General features: G+C 38.8%; 1 protein-coding gene across 2 annotated transcripts in view; it reads left to right on the top strand.

The window, feature by feature from the left end:
- The window catches only part of pvalb6 (parvalbumin 6), a 15516-nt gene extending 15169 nt beyond the window's left edge, over positions 1–347 (top strand). For both annotated transcript variants that reach the window (XM_084072621.1, XM_084072620.1), the window contains exon 5: positions 1–347. This exon is cut by the window's left edge and continues 462 nt beyond it. The gene's annotated coding sequence lies outside the window, so the exon portion shown is untranslated.
- The last annotated feature ends 5443 nt before the right edge of the window (positions 348–5790 follow it).

The following is a 5790-nucleotide window of genomic DNA, read 5'->3' as shown; positions in this document are numbered from 1 at the left end:
AAAGGTGAAACAAAGAACAGGTTTCTGTTATGATGACGTCCTCCCCTTCATCTCTTTCAAATCCAATGGTTTTCACTCCTCCACCGTCACCCACTCTGTCCCCCCTCCCCCCTCTCTTATTCTCTCACTTCAGCTCCTCATTCCATGTCTCTTATCTACTATATTTCACCTCTGTCACTGTCACTGCTCCCCCCCCCCCCACCCACACACACATACTGTACTTCATCCCTCCACCCCCCCCCCCCCCCCTCTCTCTCTTTCCTCTGGTAGTGAGTTGATGTAAAACATACCAAATGAAGAAAGAGGTAAAGCTGTGAACGAACTAAATAAAAATGTTATAAAATGCCTCAAGAGCCTCTATTTTTTTTATCTCTTGTCTGTGATGTGCTTATCTGATTTGCAGTGGTGTGCAGTATATTTACTTGAGTACTGTACTTAAAGGTAGGGTAAGGGATATTGTTTTGTTAAATGGCTCTATAAAAGAGTGTCTGTTCACTCACAGGAGTATCCCTGTCTCTCCAGCTCTTTAGTTAACAGAAAATGCATTTTCAGGTCAGGATACCAATTGTATCCAATCAGCAGAGAGGACCCACAGGATACAGATTACACAAGTGAAATTGGAAGTGATGACACAAAGAAATGAGCAGACAAAATTGGAACTGGCACACTTTAAGATTTAAGCTTGAGCCAATCCTCTCCTGATTGGCTGGAATTGGCAACCCACCTGAAAATGTATTTTCTGTTTATTAAAGAGACGGGGAGAATCCTATTACTGAACAAACACTAAATGATAACTATCAGAATATAGTGCTTTAACATTTTAACAAAATACCTTTTGTTTTAAGCAAAATATTATCACTTTCCCTACCTTTAAGTACTTTTTTGCTGTTTCTTTTTTTGCAAGCACATGACCCGATTCACTAAGCTGGTCGTAAATATCAGTGTAAATATGGGTGTAAATAAAATGTCTAAAGGAGGGTGTATTTTCTCTATGCAAAAAACGACGTGCAATTCACAAAGGGGTGTGTAAATCCCTGATATGTGCGGATCATAGTTGTTCCTCATTTTTGCCTGAAGGTCAGAGGCGCGTTCATATGGAAGATTCTTTGCATTGCTCCACGCCCCCACTTAAGATCATAAAGCTGTTTACACTCAAAATATGTGTGTAAACAGCTTAGTGAATCGGGCCCATTGTACTTTTGACTTACTTTTAACCACTTAACATACTATTTCAGATATAGCATGAAGCCGATCTACAAGCTCACAATGCGTAGAGGACATGTTCTGAATTTCAATACAGCAATGCAGTTTTTTCATACTAATGTGTACTTTTGAACGAGTATTTACTTGAGTATATACTTTGTCCACCACTGCTGATTTGCAACTATCTCCATCCTTCCCTTCATCCCTTTTTTCTGTCCTCCCTCTTTTCCCTTTCTCTCTGTGCTTAACAAGCTGAATGGTACCATATCTTAAAAGAACCAATAATGATTTAATAATGTAGAGAATGTCAGGAGTTGCGTAAAAAGGTGAAAAGTGAAAGCTGGGAGCATTAGGCCTCCATTGTTGTTTCATAATATACCATTATCTAGTACAAGGAATGTAATAATGACTTCTGGAGATCAGCGATTGCCTTGCTTTGTAAGCGCTACAGAACCACAGCAGTAGAAAGATACCATACAAGGCTTTTTACCATATTCCTTGTTCTATATTATATCATCTCTGTCGAGTGGAAACCTCATATGTCCAAAACTGTTACTTTTCAGGCTTCGCGCCATGTTTCAAGCATGTAGATCTGCCATTTTTGATATAGTGACGCTGTAGTACGATCAAGTAGGGCATTTATTTACAAAAACCCTTAAAAAGTTTAAATATGTAGATAAGAGGTTTCTGCCCGACAGGCAACAGCAACGGTATGGTAAATGGTCTACATTTCTGTAGCGCCTTCATCCAAAGCACTTAAAAAACAGCGCGGCTGTGGCTGAGCAATATAGGCCTATCAATATTATATTGATATTGTGATGTCATATGAGAATATCACTGGGATTTTGGATTTCATAATATCATAGCATAAATATTGTCTTAAGCCCTACTTTCAAATCTATTACAAAAAGGTACAATTGCAGATTTACAAACTCACGTGTTTTTCTTTGTGAGCGTATTATTTAAAAAAAAAAATTGTGATATTTCATTATGTCTATATCGCCCTACTGACTGCGAAGTCTTCCATGCACGGTGCCATCCTGCTCATCCGAATATCAAGGATATTTCGACACAAAGCCAGTAAGCCACAAGGAGCCGGGGATCGAACTGGAAACCCTTTGGTTCCCAGATGGCTGCTACTGTACAGTACCTCTTGTAGCAGCAACTGCTGCCCTTTACTGTATTTCATGACCATAACTCAGACATGAAGGAGAAAAGCAGACTATATTCCATTCGCCGAAAGCCTTTATTTGCAGCTGTCGTAACAATTTAACACAAGCCAAGATCAAGCCATTAGTAGAGCTGGTTTCACACTGAGGTTCAATTTGGGTTAAGTATCCCCAGTGGAGGACCTAAACTGGCAACCCCAGGATCCTCATCTAATTTAATAGGCCATTCTACTGCCCAAGCAAATAAACAACTCACCACTTGTCCTAACATATTATATACGGCATGTGGCTTTCGTGGGAGAGAGAACTGGTCACTGGGTACGTTGGGTACACTGGGTATGCACTTAACAGTACAGAATAGGCAACTTAACTGATTGCTTTAAAACATGTGCTAAGTAATCCTTTTATAGTTTACATCATACAATATTCATAACAGCCTTGATTCAGTACAAAGTGCTTTGGAAGAATACAGAAATATATACATTGGCAATATTAATGACCACTTTATTTTCAGTCTAATCAACTAATCAAGTATCTACTGTAACTCTTCTGGCACTACACCTACAGTAATAAAACCCATCCCTGAGTAGCATTTGATATTATCTAACCGCAGATTATCTAAACACATTATCTGAATAAAGTAGAAGATTATCTGAATAAAGTCAGCATAATTAACTGATCATCAATTAAAAATATTTATGCCATCGTCATTTATATCAGGATATCAAGGCACAGCAGGACCGCTGATCTACAATCATTAACTGTATGATCATAAAGACCGAAACGGTGATGAGAAAGGCTGTCAACAGGGAACATGTTTTCTGAATGGGAAACACCTGCCTTACATTTGTCTTCTATTCAAAGAACTCACGTACTTGTGTTCATCTTTTGAACATGCGTTCATCTTTTGAACATGCTTTGATAATAGAAACGACACACATGCAGTAGGCCATAAGGTAGTACAGCTAACTCAGTTGTCATGTAACCATTTTGTCTTAAAGCTTATAGGACATTAAAGTCCCCATTTGACATATCATTTGACAGCAGAAACCAAAAACTAGAAATTAATAAATATACTATCTTGGATGAGAATTAACCGTGCTTAGCGTATTTCTCTTCATTACTGTTGTTCCCAGTTGTATGTGTGAGTATCTACAGTTCAGGACTGTAAATACTGAACCAGTGAACTCAGTCGGAATGAAAGAAACGTCATCACCGATAGATTTTCGGCGCTGACCTGTCATTGGTCATCGTGGGCTTCAGCTTAACTGTGGCAAATGGGTTGGTGCCCCTGCAGAGACATTGGAGTTGATGGGTGAGAAGAAGCAAGAGAAAAGAGAGATATAGAGTAGACAACAAAATAACATGGGAGGGAGAGAGCGAGCGAGGAAGCGAGCGCGCGCGTGCGAGAGAGAGAGAGAGAGAGAGAGAGAGAGAGAGAGAGAGTAAATATAATTATTAACAACTCCAGCCTCAAATCATACCAACATACACCTACATACCTACTGTACTACACACAGTACCTACAACATACTGTCTTAGTTTGTCTAACTGGACAATTCTGGATTCTGTTAAGTGTGATTATGGAAGAGAACATACGCACAGCGCTTCATACTGTACAAGCGCCATCCAGCAAATTGTTCCAGTGAAGTGCGGGCGATAGCTATCTCTGCCAAACGGCTTTGATGAAATGGTTTTCAATACTTGACTGCACTTCAAACACTGATGGAAAGCAATTCCACACCAGTTGTTACAGCTGACCCCATCAGTCAGTCTCTGTTTTGATGGTTTCATTACATACTTCTGAAATATCATTAGCATTGTCTGAAAGAGAACTTTAATAGACTATTGTTTATATTTATTTTTATATATATATATATATATATATATATATATATATATATATATATATATATATATATATATACAGTATACACACACACACACACACGCCAACACACACACACACACACACACACACACACACACACACACACACACACACACACACACACACACACACACACACACACGCTGTATATATAACATTTCTAAAACAGTATATAAGTGCATTCATGTGTTTTATGGTACTAGTAATATAACATGATAAAAGGTGTTCTTACTTTGGGAAGAGATCTTGGCATGAACCATGGTGTTCTGATCTCTAGAGAGGAGAGTCAAACATTGAGAGAGGTTACTTCAAGCCTCCTACGAACTGTTCTTTGGGTATAGGTTTTTAGTTCATTGACCACCATTGACCATGGTGGCAAAACTAGTAGGGCAGGAGAAAAACACATCCTAATTCATGAAGAGTAAACGCTAAAGCCCAATTTAGACTTTGTCGTACAACAGCATCAGAGACCGAAAATAGCCGATCTATAAGCTCACAACGTGTCGCCTCGTACGATGGACCATTAATTTAGCATATAGATGCTTAGGAGACTAGGGTCAAAAGTAACACTATTTAAAATGTCCTTCTTAATTCACAGACGACTTGAAATATACTAGTCATCTTTTGATATAAGAAACATAAATATGTGCCCTAATTAATAATAACATTTAGACTAAAATATTACTTTTAATGCAATAAGTGCTACAATTGAGTGACTTCTGCAGAGATGAAATGATCATTCTACCCTTCCATAGGCAGAGAGAGGACCCTACTGAGCATGTGCAGAAGAAGTCTCATCCCTCTAGCTTGTTTCTGATTAGAATTATTGAGTGTGTTACATCTGCCCCCAGTCTCCCCTAAAAATTGCTTTAGATTTAGAGGTTGATCCATAATTGGCTATGGAGCACCACACCAAATTTCTGCATAAGCTACAGTATATACATTCATAAATGTGAGTGAATATTTGAGATAGTATCGAAATATATCTATTTATATACTATAGACAGATACAGTAAAATATATCTAAAATATTTCAAGGGTCCCAAACATATACATATACTGTGTATATACATATAAATGTTTGGTTTAAATACAGTTATGAGATTTGTTTTTTGTTTTGTTTTGTGTAATGGATAGGCAGTCAGGTCTTACAACAGTAATCAGATCAGTGAGGCAGTAGAGTAGGCTACCAGGCCCATCAAGTAGAGTCACACATCAAAATACATTTCTTAAGAGCCAAACTCAAGTGGGTCTTCACTCTTCACACCAATCCAATAATGCCTAACACAGGGTATAGCACACAGGGGAACACACAAGCTCTAAAACCATGCAACTCACAACCTCACTCACACACACACACACACACAAACAAAGACAACATGCACATGCATGTGCACACACACACACACACACACACACACACACACACACACACACACACACACACACACACACACACACACACACACACACACACACACACACACGCACACGCACACGCACACACACTTCTGTGGCCCTACACTG

The sequence above is a fragment of the Gymnoscopelus microlampas genome, assembly GCF_963454915.1.
Source record: "Gymnoscopelus microlampas genome assembly, chromosome: 11".
NCBI classification, from domain to species: domain Eukaryota; kingdom Metazoa; phylum Chordata; class Actinopteri; order Myctophiformes; family Myctophidae; genus Gymnoscopelus; species Gymnoscopelus microlampas.
The sequence above is the reverse complement of the archived record's forward strand: the minus strand, read 5'-3'. Positions and strand labels throughout refer to the sequence as shown.